Source organism: Aythya ferina (genome assembly GCF_964211825.1).
Source record: "Aythya ferina genome assembly, chromosome: 11".
Classification (NCBI taxonomy): domain Eukaryota; kingdom Metazoa; phylum Chordata; class Aves; order Anseriformes; family Anatidae; genus Aythya; species Aythya ferina.
This window is the reverse complement of record NC_140307.1, coordinates 3,249,847-3,264,659: the sequence shown is the minus strand read 5'-3', so window position 1 is coordinate 3,264,659 and position 14,813 is coordinate 3,249,847. Positions and strand designations below refer to the sequence as shown.

At 52.0% G+C, this 14,813-nt stretch overlaps 1 protein-coding gene across 1 annotated transcript in view; it reads right to left on the bottom strand.

Moving 5' to 3' along the window:
• The window catches only part of CHSY1 (chondroitin sulfate synthase 1), a 57,915-nt gene that overhangs the window by 4,194 nt on the left and 38,908 nt on the right, over nt 1–14,813 (bottom strand). The gene's annotated exons all lie outside the window — the stretch shown is intronic.

Here is a 14,813-nt window from a genome sequence, read left to right as displayed (position 1 = left end):
TAACCCTCAAGGTCAGTGCTGCACACCAGCCTGGACAATGGGCATTTTAAAAGGTCACAGGTTGATTCTGGATCGAAACACAAATGCCATCGACCTGCCAGAGGAGTGGACACCGAGGCGTTGTTTAACAGAGGAGCCAGTCTGTGTTGCTGCCAACAGAATCTGCCATAGGTAATACAGTACGTACAAAAGGGTTATAAAAATTATCGGGGCTAAAATCCCAAAGACAAACATAACAAAGACCCAAGTGTGACGACAGTTGAACTGAGCACTAAGAGGAGAAGCACAGGCACAGAAAGGCCCCCTCTCAGGCAGGGAATCGATGCTCCTCCCAGCTGTTCGGGCCCCGCAGAGGCCCTGTTTTATTAGGCCCTCGATCACATTTTTCCCATTATTGTGGACAGACATCGAACCCCCGGGATAAGCTGACACCTGGGTTTAATCGCCGCTGCCCCAAGGACCCAGCTGTGCACATCCCTCGACCTGAACCTCAGCGGTCACTGCGGGCAGTGCAGGAGCAACCTGCGTGTGCTTGGGTTTTGATCTGAGCAAATGTCATTCATTTGGGGGGGAATTTCAGCTGGGCTGAGAAAGCCAGCACATTTTTCCACGTCTCTTCTCCCTCCCCATCTCCACTCCTGCCCCCGTTCACCTTCTTGCCCGCTCTCCCCCGAGTGACTCCTGCTGCCTGGAAGCAATTCGGGCCAGAGGCTGCCTCTTATTAATATCATACCACGACATGGCTGAGAGAGAAGCTCCTGGCTATGGGCTCTTGGCACGGCACAAACGAGCCGCCCAGGATTTAAGAAAAGTGCAGGATTTAAGAGTGCCATAGGCAGAGGCTGGCTGTGTGCTCCTGCGTGCAGCAGAGAGGTGCTCAGGCTTTCCCGAGCAGCCTCTTCTGCCACTCACCTGCACCCTGTTCATCACTGGTGTCCCTGCGCTGCTTCCTCTGCTAATAACACATTATTTTTCGTCCACTTTGACCCTTCCTGCTTGGGCTAAGGGCTCTTGGAGACCTCAGATCACATGCACTTAGGCAGGAAGCACAATTTATTACAACGGAGAGCTCACATAGCAAGAGAAAGCCACAAAAGCTGCAGTACCCCATGTATATTTGTCCTGACTCCACTGATCTACCCTCTGCAACACAACATATACATATATATAAATATATTTTTATATATATAGCACTACGAATAAAATGTGCATGGTAACAGGCAGGAGATCTCATCGACATTTTAACTACAACCACAGGCACAAGCTTTCCAGGGCATTGTAGCATTAGATAAATATTCTTAAAACTCATAATTAGGCAACTGTTATTTAAAGGGAAACGGACAATGGGGTTTAATTTCAGATCTTGTTTTCAATTTATACAAAACCAAAATCAAGACCATGCAGCCTGAGTGCATTTATTCCAGAACTGCCATCTAGGGCATTCCGAATTAGCTGCGAGAGGAAACCATGAAAGCAGAAAGGCTTTTAGATTACACAACAAAGTTTTAATGGGATACTGATGGGTAGGAAAATGTTATGAAACTTCCCAGTGGACGTACAGATAGGAACCCCTAGCAAAAGAAAAGTAGCAGGAGTATTTCCAAGATGTGGCTTGCCATGCAGGAGTAGCCCCTTGGCCAGCCAGGTTCACTTCTCAGCGCTCAGTAGCACTTCTTGCCTCTTCCAAAAGCTGGAAATCTGAGCTGAGAATAAAACAAATCTCTGCGAGACTTTCCCAGTGCTCCAACCCAGAGCGAATGGGACCGGAGATGTCTGCTCCACGCTGGCCACTTTGCTCCAGCCCAGGAGGTGACACCTGCAGGGAGCCAAGCGCTCCGGCCCACGCTGAGTGCAGCTCATGGGAAGCAGGGCAGCGACCAGACATTTACACAACCCTACGACTAGAGATGGGTGGGCAGCAGGAGATGGAAGAGACAGGGATCCCTACAAGCTGCTGTCCCTGCCCCGGAGCAGCTCGGAGCTCCCCGTGGGCTGTGACAGCAGGGCACGTGTCTTAGGGCGTTACGTGCCAGCTTTCACATGGCTCTGACCCGGCTCCTGCTTGCTGAACTCTTGCAAACTCATCTTTCAGGGAAACAGGTTTCTCTGTGATTCCCTAAAAAAAAAAAAAAAAGAGCCTTTCATGGATATTAATTTTGCAGTGATTATATTCTAAGCATGCTTTATTCTAGTGCGGAGCGCCGAGAGCGTAAGGATACAAAGAAGAGCTACTCTTTATTGATCACTATTTACTCTAGACCTGTTGAAGCCTTAAAAACCCTAATGTTCCCCAAACCATTAGAGACTGAAGGTTTAAACTGTGGTACAGCTGTTGTGGGCACTCCTGGCTCCCGGCCAGAAGACCAACTGAAAGAGAGAGTGTTATGTTCTTCGTTTTAAATGAAGAAGTCTTTTGCAGGCCAAAAAAAGTGTACCGGAGAAAATGGACTTAAAAAATAAGACCGGTTTATGCAGAACCTGGCCTGCAGCCACGGATCGGCCCCCGAGGGCTTTCTCTCACAGCTCCAGATTGTGCTGCCACAGCCCGGAAAACACAGCCCCACAAGTCTCATGAAAAGCACTCGCGGACAAGACATGTCGTACGGCAGCCTTGGAAATGCCCGAGATGTGCTTTAAATACAAAGCCAAACTAATTAAAGCCCGAAAAACCTGGCTCGTGTCACCTAGCCGGGAGGAGATGCCCGTGGGCAGCTGGCAAGGGGCTGTTCCCCCACGGGGGCACTGCTCATCATCAGGCTTTGCCACTTTGGGGCAATTAGCCACAGCAGGTTGCCAGTCCCCTGCTTCCTCAGCCAGCAGGGACCTCTCCGAACACAGCTCTGCATCCACGAGGTTCTTATTCCGCCAGCCTTTCTGCTTTAAATCCCGAGGTGCAGTCCCACAGCCAGCCACTGCGTGACTGGAGATGCTCCTGGGCAGTTATGGTGGGAGGAAACATGGGGAAGGAAGGGGTCAATGTTTGTTTCCAGCCAACTTGGCCACTCCTTCGGCCCCATAACCCCCTCAAATGCTAAAATTTAGGAAGGGATGCAGGAGACGCCACTAGGCTGGGACACGAGGCTTCCTTCCCAGCTGATCCCTCAGCCAAGTCACTTCTCACACCAGTGCCATCACGCACCACTGCTTCCCGTTTGCTCCATCTCCTAAACTGAGAATCTCTGCCAAACATCCCGAGCAGCCAGCACCCCAAACTGCCACAGCTGGCTGCCAGAGGAGCAGAGGCAGCCCCAGATGTGCTCCGCCATGACCCGAGGGCATGCTCTGAGCGAGAAATGCACTCGGTCAGCACAATTTCTTCTTACGTGGCACCGGGTGAAAGGCGCCTGCTTCACCCCGCAGCCTCGCAGAGCCTCGCTCGCCTCTGCAAAGCATTTGGGAAAGGAAGCCAAGTGTCCGAGGCAAGATTCAAGCGCAGCAAACTCAAGGTCATTGAATTCCCAAGGCATCTGTGAGTTAGGAGAGTCGCTGCCGAGTTTAATCTTTTGTTAACAATACCAAGTAGCTGTTTAATTACACAACCGCCCTTAAATGCTATCTCATTGAAGCAAGAAAAAAGCTTAAAAATATCTATTCATTGAGAGCTTCTCAAACCAAGTGAGCCTAACTCGGCAAGAAAAAGGAGAAAAGCTGCAAATGTGAATGTGCCTTCAAAGCTGGCATCGTGCACTTCACCTCTGGCCTCAAGCTCAACAGTCTCGTTACCCAAGACCTGCAGATGGCCAAGTGGAGGAGAACCTCCCTCTTTCTGGCCTGCGTTAAACAGAGAGCTTCATCCTCAGCTAAACAAGGATAAAGGAGCCCGGACCTCTCAGCTGGGAAGCAAGCTGTCCTCCTGTGGATAGGGGGGACAAGATGAACCGGAGCTGACCTGACAGAGAGAAGGAAGACAAGTGCCACCATGGGCAACTCTCAAGAGAAGACCTTGCTCATTTTGTGAAACGTCCTTCCCCGTGGGTGTATCTGACCCACAGATATGGGCTTTGTTTTTAAAGAATAAACCAGAATCTAACATGGAAGCCTTCTGTACCCCAGAAGAAACCAAGAAAAAACGAATGTGCCATTCTGGGATATGGAGACGCAACTGCAGGCCTTAGGAGATCTGCCTGCAACTGCGGGCTCTGCTTCCAAAAGGTTCTGATTTAACAGAAACAAACCCCAAGAAAACACCACTAAGTATTAACAAATGTTCTATCCCCCGGCTATTAAGGAAGCAAAACATGATAGGTGCTAATGACTAATTATCGTGGCTATTGCTTGAGAAAGTGTGCTCAGAATCTGTTTTGAGCTGAATTCCCAAATGTCGGGTCCTGGTGAAAAGCACATGGCTTTAACCCACGGGGCAAATGATTCAGCTCTGCTTCTCCAGTACAGGGGGGCTGCCTCTGACCCAGACCCGAAGGGAAGCAGGAGCACAGTGACTCGCTGCTGATGTGTTCATTTAAAGGCCAGATGCGGGGATGACGCCAAATTACTTCCCCACCAACAAAAAACTGCGTCTCGGGATTTCTTTTCCTTGTTGTCAACTCCTCGCTTTTCGACTCAGCAGTGCAGGCAGAGCACAAGAGAAACTTGGTTTTCATTAGGACTTTCAACAGGCCCGGGAAAGAAATAGGCACAGCCTTGGGAGCCTGTATCTGCTCTTTCTCATGCGGAGTGTTAGGATTTCGGAGGAGCTGCACATGACCCTTGCGGGGCCGTTTCTTGGAGATGATGAGCAGAAAGCTTCTGACACCCTGGCAAATGTTTCCTTGGATGCTGTAAAAGGATGCGGTCTCCGCCGAGCAGAGACTGCAGAAGAGAAGACCTCTTCTGGACCGCTGTTTGATTTTCCACCATGTGTTTTCAAGAGGCAGTAATGTAATCATTTAGAAATACTTCTGTTCGTGGAATTCAAAGATTCCCGTTTGGGAGCTGCTTTCCACATCCAGGGATTTTGTAAGAGTTACGAGCCACACTGGACGACGAGCTGCTCTGGTCCCGAGGCACTTTGTGAGGCCACCCTGAGCTTCTGTGTGCCAGGGGGGGACAGAAACCCTCTGCCTGGAGAACCTCAGCTGCAGCCTGCGTAGCCCGGCACCATCGCAGCAGCAGGAATAATGCTGGGGCGATGCTGGAGAGCACATCTGAAATGGTCTCAGAGTCTACTAACATCACATTCTGTGAGAACCACTGCAGGATCAAGCCCTGCCTGCTCTGCCCACATCGCCCGCAATATTTTCTGTGTTAATGTGTGCTTTTTTGGGTGCCCCCAGCCCTGGGCAGGTACACGGTGCCCAGGGGTCGTGGTGGTAATTGTCATGGTTACAGGTCTGGGCTGTCACAGCAGATTACAGGGAGTTTAATTAGGAAAAGCTTTGGCCTCACCATAGTTGCTGCTGCAGCTCTTCCCTGGGTGTAGAAAGCAGGTGGGGGGGTATTAAAAAAAAAAAAAGATCAATTTTCAAGACTTTTGGTGCTTCCAGCCTCGGCAGCACTGTGTGAGATGAGGAGGGGTACGGCTGCCTTTTCCTACAGCAACAGCCCACACCTGCTGCTTCTGATCCCTTGTAAAGATTCGTGGCAGGAATATATCTTTTAGAGGGGGGCAAAAGGGGAATGCTGAATAAAACCACCGGGACAGAGCCAACTGCACCGCCTGCATGTCAGAGCTGCAGCCTTGCACCGCGCCCTGCCAGGAGCCGTCCCGACGTGCTGGAGCATCTTTCACAACTGCATTTGGAAATCCTTTCCTGACAACCGATGGCAACACCACTCCTCTGCCAGCAGCGTCGGCTAACAAAAAATGACAGAAAACTGGGAATTTATTAGATTTCTGATGTCTCTGCTAGCAAGCCCTCCCCACAGCTGCCTCAAGTCCTCATGGGGGCTGCGATGCCGCTTGCTGTAGGGTCGTAATTCAGGGGCTGCTTTCCAAACCTTACCCCCTTCCACACCAGCATCGATCAGGGCTGATTGCAAGGCACCAGGGCTAGTGAATAATTCCACACCAGCCCCCTGACGAGGCCCACGACCCCCTGCTGGAGGGCTCCGAGCGGGAGCAGCCGGCACCACAGAGCCTCCCGGGCTTCTTGACAGGGCTGTGGCCAGCAGGATGCCCCTGCAGGCAGCCAGCAGCCGAGTGGGAGCTTGCTCCTCCATCCTTCCTCAATTAAACGTGATTTTAAAAGAACATGGCCCTTTTCTTCCCCTTAGTGGATGGGAAGAACGAGCTGCGTGGCTCCTTACACAGCCCCGGCACCCCAAAGGGTTTTAGCACCCGTGGCCCACACTGGTGATTTCAGCCAGCCTCTTGCCACGGCCCGCGAGCTCGGGTGGGCTCTTCGTGTTCAGTTTTGCTTTTCTGACAGATCCACCATCTCTGGAGCTGGCTTGAAGGGCGTCCAAAAGGGCCTGGGCTGGATCCCCAGCTTGTTTCACAGTGGGGGCGGCACGGGGTGACGATTTCCAGGGGTGGCCGAAGCCGCGCGGCATTGTTCTGAGGCGTGCATGTGAAACGCGTGCAGGCTTTGCTGCCAGGAGAATTGTTTAATAATTGCTCAGAGCAGGGGAGGGAAATGAAGCCACAAACTCTTGTTTTATGTGGAGAAGCCCACATGTTTCAGTCAGCCCGTGAGGATCTCACAGCTGAGGCCTGGCCCGGGCCTAACGCCGCTTCAGAGGGCGCACTGGTAAAGAGCAGAGCGCGGCAACGCCGCCGCCGGAGACAGAATTTCCACAGTCAGATGCCATGATTGCGAAAGTGTTTTGTTGTCTTTTTTTTTTTTTTTGTGCTCGTATCATTACCACACAGGACTTTAAGCCTGCCCGCTGCTGTGCGCTGAGCCGAGAAGCAAACTTTGCGCTTTGTCTTGTCAATGCAAACGGGCGTGCCCTGGCTAAATTAACGCGGCACTGCCAAAGCTGAGGTAAAATGCCACAACAAGGGCTCTACCTCCAAGCCTTCTGCTATCTAAGACACACACAACGCCTGAAAGTGCACTCCCTGATAGTTTGGTTATAAAAAATATGGCTCCTTGGTCATCCAGGGGATCAGCAGAGGAAGCCTGCCCACTCGGAGGGCTGCTGATCTCTCAAGAATTTGACTTTTGTGCCCTGTACGTCAAAAGCCCCATAAATTATGCAGTAAGAGCTCGAACTACAAAGGTCACCTACATTTATTACTTGCTGATGTTTGCACAAGGAACAGTGTATTTCAAATAAACCATGCTTCAGGAGAAAGTATCTATCACTACCAGAGCCTCCAGCCTCCTTTTGCTGGGACTCGTGGGGTCCCCACCCCGAAAAGGGGCGAAAAGCGGTGAAAGGGGTGAAAAGCAGGGCTGCACGTGCACAGGTTTGGGACCAGCCCATTCCTCTGCTGTTCCTATACGCTCTGAACTATACGGAAGGCCCCATCTTTCTGCGCAGCCACAGCTTTTATTGTCCTGCCGTCGGTGGAAGAAGTTTCTTGTTATGAAAACGAGCTGTCAGGCAGACTGGCATTTCCCCCTTGCGGTATCCAAGTCCGCCCGTTAGTTCAAATATGGTTAAAGATTTCGCGGAGCGCTGCTGGCTGGCTGTATATGGGCTGAGGTTTTCTGCGAGCTGGCTGTCTGGCACGGCTTGGAGAAGTGACAAGCAGCGCAGGGCCGGAGCTGAGTGCCTCTGGCATTACACACGGTCTGGCCACGCCGCGGGCTCACCTCCGAGCTGCCGGGCTTCACCTTCGCCTGTAACCTGCCCCGGAGGGACAGGAGATGCTGCTGCCCCTGCTGCTTTTGTCCCGCCCTCGATTAAAGCAGATGTGGATAGTGACAGAAACGTGGTTATGCTGAAGGCTACTGCATTAGGCAGCGCTGGAAATGGAAAAACAAAGAAACAAACAACACAAAAAAAAAACCCTGCCGCAAATGTTCCCAAGCTTTGGGAAGGATTTCCCAGTCCTACAGCACACCGAGCTCTCCTTCGACCACCAGCCAGGCACATAGGCAGGGTTTTTTGGTCCCTTCTTGGGTTTTTCTTTGCTCCTCTGCTTCTGAGCTGCAGGACGGCTCGTTCTGCTGGCTGGGACCAAGCTGCTGCAGCTGCAGGTTTTGGGAGAGAGGACCTGGCTCCAAAATTTGTGCCTGGTCCCTGTGGACACCACTGCTCGGTCCCTTGTCCCTCCAGCAGCCAGCCTGCAGCCCACACGTCCCCATCAGCACCCAGATGGCATTTGCCTCCTCTTCCCTCCACCTTGGGGGCTGCAGCCCCCTTGGAAGTGGAAAGCAGTTTGCTTTGAGGAATTTAACATCCTCACCTGTGACTTCCCCTTACCCCATCGCCACTTGTCCATCCTGTAGGAGAAAGGGCGATGGGAGGAGCAGGGAGACAAGGGGATTGGAGCGGGTCTGACCACGGGGCCAAGTCCAACCCATTCGGGGAAAGGCAAGGAGGGGGGAAAAGCCATCGCTGAGAAAGCAGAAGCAGCTTTTGCCAAGTGATGGAGAAGGCTGGTGGGGTGAGCGGCTTCGTTCGCCAGACAGCGATGCCTTGTCTTCTTCTGACCCATTTTTAGTTGTTGATCGAGGACGTTTCAGGGATTTGACTCATGAATAGCAAATGACTTGTGCTGGGGCTGCCAAAAAGACTTCTCCTTGCTGCAGGAAGGCAGGGAGGCTTTGAAGTAGCTCCCGAACCAAGACAATTTACGGCCTGACAGCTTAAAGCAGCATTGAGAGGGGCACACGTTTCCTCAGGGCGTTATAAATCGCCGCGGTTCAGAGGCAGCCGGGCCATCGGGCAGGGTGCATGGCTGGGGACTGTGTTCTGCTGCTGTCCCACGAAGGCACGTCCGCGAGGGAGCCAGAGCCCTTCAATGGGGCTTTCAGCGGGACACACAGGACTACTTTCTGCTGCCGTCGCCTCGGTGCCCTTCTGAGATACCCTTCTATCATCTGACTGGCAGGTCGCTCCCAGCTCGGTGCGGTTTCGAGCTGGAGCTAAGAAGGGCTCTGAGGTGACGCCGGCGAGCAAACAGGCGTGTGCTGCTCATCCCCTGCCAGCAGCAAGGTGGGCACCGACAGCGTGGCTGTGTCCTAAAATCGCAGCTCCGCTCCATGCAGCTCGCCCGGCAGGGCTCGGAGGCACTCCGAGAGTCACGACGGGATGAATGATCTCAAGGACGCCTGGCAAGGATGTGTTCATTAGCAAAATCCTGATGTGGGATGCCAAATCCAGCGTTATCAGTATTTTCCCTTGAAGCCTACAGTAGGAGCTACTGCTTGTGGGGTTTTTAATCGAAGTGCCAGCGGGGCAGTGTGTGGATGCTGGGCCGTGCTTCCCATCACGCTGTGCCTCTGCCTGGCCTCGATGCGAGCGCCAGAGTCAAATAAAATCCACCCACCCCGAACAGATGTTAGAAACCTGTCTCCCCGTCTTCAGCTGGCCTCTGAGGGCTGGCCTCCTTTCAAATGCCCAAGGGAACGGGTTTCTTTTATATTTTTAATGTAATGGGAATATATCCAAAGGATTTTTTCTGTTTGTTTTTTTTTTTCTGAGAAGGTGAATCTACACCTGGTCTAGAATAGACACCAGTGAGCGATGTCCCTCTGTCTCAGAGGGAAATTCGACCTCTTAACTTGTGGAATAGCTGCCTCCTACCTTCCCGTGTCTTAATCCAGAAGTACTACAGGAACACTGTGGATAAATCGAGCCAAATCTGTTCAGTGCAATATTTTTCCCCAGCAAATGGTCAAAGGACAGAATCTTTCCTTTCCTTGGGTATTGCGTTTGTTTCTACAGCACTTTAAGCCAGAAGAATACGGAGATGATCTCCGGGGCATTTTGCTCTCCATGGAAACAGTTCGCTGTTATGATATTTCACATAGATGGAAAAAAAAAAAAAAAGAGGAGCAAAGGATGGGCAAAGATGCAGGGAGAGAGTGGAAGGGAAAGGGCACGGTGACGGACCAGGAGAGGCAGGTTTGCAGCGCCGCTGTGTCATCTTCTGGTCCTTCTTATGCAAGACCCTCCTTTTGGGTACTTGATGTCCCGAAAAGAAGCACAACAGCAGCCCGCGTTGCGTAAAGAAGCAAGATGGAAAGCATTATGCTAACCTTCAAATGTAGCTCGGGGGCCTGGTGCATCACGGACTGGTTAGCATTAGCCTTATCCAGAAAAGCACTGAAAAATGCATCGCAGGATATTGAAGAAATCTACGTCCGGATATTAAAACTAGTAATCAGTAAACTGCTGGGAGTGGCTACCACAGGATGGTCAGACCACAAGCTTAATGAAGCCTAGGAAGTAAAGCACCAGGACTAATTTGAAGCACGTCACCAGAAATCGCATACAAACCCCACTAAATCCGCTAAATCGGGAAGGATTCTTCCCTGCTGGACGTGGGATGGTGAGGAGACAAGAGGCAGGCGTGACTTACAGGAGCTGTTGTGCTGTTCACTGCTTTCTGCCTGTTCTTCTGGTCTGGGATTTGCCACCTGTAGGATTCCTACGAGGGATTTACAGCTGGAACTGGGGTGTCATGGCCCCAGCCAGAAGGAGCAGTGCCTTTGGTGCCTGTTGCCTCCCCGTTACACAAAGCAGTGTCCTCTGGCAGCAAAGATGAGCAGCCAGGTTTTGTCTAAGGGCTAAAACACACTGGGAAAGTAGAACAACCCCACATGAAAGCACGCATCAAAAAAATAATAACCCCACCCTACCCGAAGCACCCTCCTGATCCTCATCCTGCAGGCGGCTCCCACGTGGTGCCGAGACTGGGAAGGGTCTGGAAAGGACATCGGGTACTGAGCCCGTCTGCTCTGCTCCCCTTGTGCTTGGTGGTAAAAATTTGGGGCCTGAGAGCTGCAGGATGACGGGCAGAGCCCTGCGGGAACTCACCAAGCTGCAGGTCTGTAAGAGCAGCACCAATTTGTGTCATTGTTGAACAAAGTCAAACCCAAAAGCACTCTGCTGGCGAACGAGCCTGCTCTTCTCTACCCTTCCTCCCTTGGATGCTACCAAAGCCCTCACCCTGCCGTGATGTTTGGGTTCTCAAAGAGTGAATTTCTTCATCATAGCCACGAGGAAAAAAATGATAATAAACCGTAAGCCTCAGCAGCAAACAAAAGAATCTAATCTTTATCCTCTTGCCCGCTAAATAACTACGCTTACGTGCTGCTAAAATGAAAGCCTAGGTTGTGTTTTGGTTTTTAAAAAAGCAAGGAAGAGCTCAAACCGTCCACAGAAAGAACTGCAAATCCAAGCCGTACACAGCCCAGGCCCAAGGATGTAATCAGGACCTAACGAACGGAGCTTAATGCTCAGAGGAAACCCACAGCTCTGGAAGGCATTGAAAGGAAAATTTCCATTTTCCTAGGAACTGTATCAGGTTCTTGGCCAGACATTTTTGCTTGCACTGAACTAAAAATACAGTCCCAATTTCAGGAGACAAAAATTTCAGAAGCATGACGAAATGTGCAAGGTAATTGCAAGGCACCGCTGGGCTGTTTTATGACATTGTCTGCCATCTTTAGAGAGCAGATTAGCTCACAGCGCAAACATTCTGGTTTCCCTGATGTTTAAGCCCTGGCACCAACGCAAGCAGCAGAAAGATTTGGGGGAAGCGGTGCTCGGAGCTCCTGCAGCAAGGTTTCCCCGGCAGCGTGTCCCTGCCAGGAGCTGGGGGAGAGCCACGGCCCCGCTGCAGGGCAGCCCCGAGGCGTGCAGCCACCAAATTCTCACAAAGAGGTTAAAAAGCTACAAACAGCCCCTGCTGATAAAGGCAGAGGGGCTCCCCCCACCCCCTGCAGCAGGCACAAATCCCAGTTTCTCAAAGCTGAGGATCCTTTTTCCTCCCACAGGCACACAGAGCCCTTCCCTGCCCAGGTAGTCCCAAAAATGACCCGGGTATCGGACGCAAAGCAGGGAGATGGGCATCTCTGTTCATTAAAACAATTATTAAACAACAATATTTCCCAATTTCATAAGGGAAACAATAATCCCCTGTGCAGCCAGGCTCAGCACCAGTTAAAGGACAGCTTCCTTCGCTGAGCACGGGGCAAACTCCTCGGGGCATGGCTCGGGACGGGGGCAATAAGCAAACGTATCTGGAAAAAGGCAAACGGAGGCCAAGCACCCAGGGCTTTAGTTCCAAGCACACAGCAGCTGTACGTTGCTGCCATCCCGTACAGGAATCCGCAGTTTATTGCCCTATAAAACCGGTTTTAACCCTGGAGGCTGTCTTCAAGCAGCGCTTTAACTCGAGGCTCTAAAAGGCGGTGTTACAAAACTGAAGACTCGCTTTAGAGGCGATTGAATGAATTGTGTTTTGGAAGTTATTTTCCCCAAAATGCACAGACTGCTGTAAAAGCTAACCAGAGAGACGACGTCCAGAATACGAGGTGTCAATGGTCAAACGTATCCTCCCGAGGTGGTGGCCAAGTGATATTTATTTAAAGTGTTATGCACGATGAATTAAACATTCATTTTGTATCACCCAGTAAAATACCTGAACCTCGTTTTGGCAGCTGTGCAAGTTCTGCCCTGACTGCGCTCACGACTTACTGTACTTCCTTTGATTTTCACACAGTCTCTTCTCGTTTTCAGAGAGAAACCCCCAAATCGGGAACGCCAAAAACGCAAATGTTTGGGTGTCAACCCACGGCGCGCAAAAGGAGGAGGAGAGCAGATTGCCCCTCAAGACATCATCTTCATTAAGGGCGCAGATGGAGTCACAGCGTGGTAATTAAAGCATTCAAAGCCTTGGCAGCCTCATCCTGGGCGAGCAAAGAACTGGGCACACAGACTGCCCGCTCCCGGAGCGGTGGCTTAAGCAGGGCCCGTGTTAAATACAAGGCCCCTTGTGTCCTCGGGGACCTGCCCGCCGGCTCCTGCCCCATCCCAGGAGAGAAGGAGCCTCCAAATTTTGGCCAGGCGCCCCCGCAGGTCCCCTTGCCCAAGGTGGCTGACGCTGGAGATGGCAGCCTGCAAGCAACCCTCGTCAGCCCGCTGCTAATATTTACCCAGTCTGAAAAGTGTTTTGGCACGGTTTTAAGGGGACTGCCAGGTTTATTCCATTTCAAGTGCTCCCTGGTCCATAAAGCAGAGCGAGGCTGCTGCGTGTCACTGTTTCACTGCAGCACCGTTAGGAACATGCTGGTTTTCTACCTCTGAGCAGAATCAGCCTTTGCTGCCCGAGGGAGGGTGGCTGCAGATGACGACCTGATACAAGGCACCGTCCTTTCCTCTGGGTCGTGCTGGTGTCAGGAACAATTCCTGTCCCAGGGCAGATGGCAGAATAAATCCTTCCTGCAGGGTGCTCTTCTGCACGCCTCTCTTTGGGGTACACTTAAGAACCTCTCCCCTGACCAACCAGCTCTGGAGGAGCTCAGAAATGAGCCTCCCTCTCATCTCTCCTGAGCAAAATGAGACCAGGCTGAAACCCTTCAGTTAATAGAGAGATACCTGGGTGAGACACGACAGCCTGCAAGACATGCAGCATGAAACGAGCCAAATCGAGGAGGGGCCACGGCTCAGCGCTCCGCAAGCTGCTGCTGAAGCACAAGCCCTGCCTGCTTTTCCCATTCCTCGTGCTCTGCATGGAAAAAAAAAAGCAGGTTTGGAGCCTGCGGGGCTGCAGCACGGTGCCCTGCTGCGGGGAGCGCAGCGGCCGTGCCAGCCACGAGCATCCCAGCTCCGAAGGAGCAGTGGCACAGCAGCAGCCAGCCCTGGGCACGGCCGTGTGCTGCACCTCGTGGAAAAACCATCGTCAGAGGCTCTGCGAAGCCAGCGAGCTTAAAACGCTGCCAGGAACCGGCGGCGAGCGGCTGCAGCCTCCCCATCAACGTGGACGGGCGAAGCTGCGGGGACACGATATTCCTCCAGGCACCCGCATGTCCGGCTGCATATTTTATGCCGCCGAGGTAATGACATGAGTTTGGAGCAATGCGAGCCCCAGCCACGAAGGAGCTCCAAGTCAAGCTGTGGGCACAAGGAGGGATTTGGGATTAAGCAGTGTTTTTGCTTTCCGCAGCCGTTTACCCTGGGTGGAGCGCAGCAGCTGGTGCAGATGGCCCCGAGAGGCACGGTGCTGTGCTGCACGGCTCCACCGCTGCTGGAAGCCAAAGAAATCCTGCTTTGGTCCTGGAGGAGCAGCAGATGGGGCAGGCTGACCCGGGTTTAGCTCCCCACCACCTCCCAGTAATGCTAGAGGCACCGTGCTCCCACTCCCAAAGCAAGAGGATGAAAAAAAATCAGCCTGTGTGATAGAAAAAAAAAGGCATCCTGTGTGATTTCTGTCCTCTTGTCCTCTTTCTGTCCTCTCGAGCCCCGAGAAGCGGGGAGCAGCAGGTTGGGGTCAGGGGGAAGGGAAGGGCTGAGGGAAGGACGCAGATCCCTGGCTGTGGCCGAGGATACACTCCTCGTACAAAAAGGAGATGAGCAGCTGTACTTCAAGTGCCGACGTCAGTGTGATGTATTTATAAGGGTTCAAACAAGTCCCACAAGCACAGAACCGCCCCAAGGAGCTCTTTGGTCCTGGAATTTATGGCTCTTTGTTCACTGGAGGCAGGGAGCGGTGCTGGACTGCAAGGACCTGCAAGCGAGGTGCGGGCTTAAAAACACACTGCGGCCAATTTTCTCTTCAATCCAGTGTACTGAACACAAGCTATAAAAAAACCCTGCAGCCTTTTGTTCTGGGATGTATTTATATTACTGGCAAAACCATTATACTTGAGGTTTTCTTATTTTATCTCCGCATTCAGCTTCTTTTTTTTTTTTTTTTGGTAATCAAAATGGCAATAGTTTATTATGTGCTTTGAGGTTTCTTGCACACA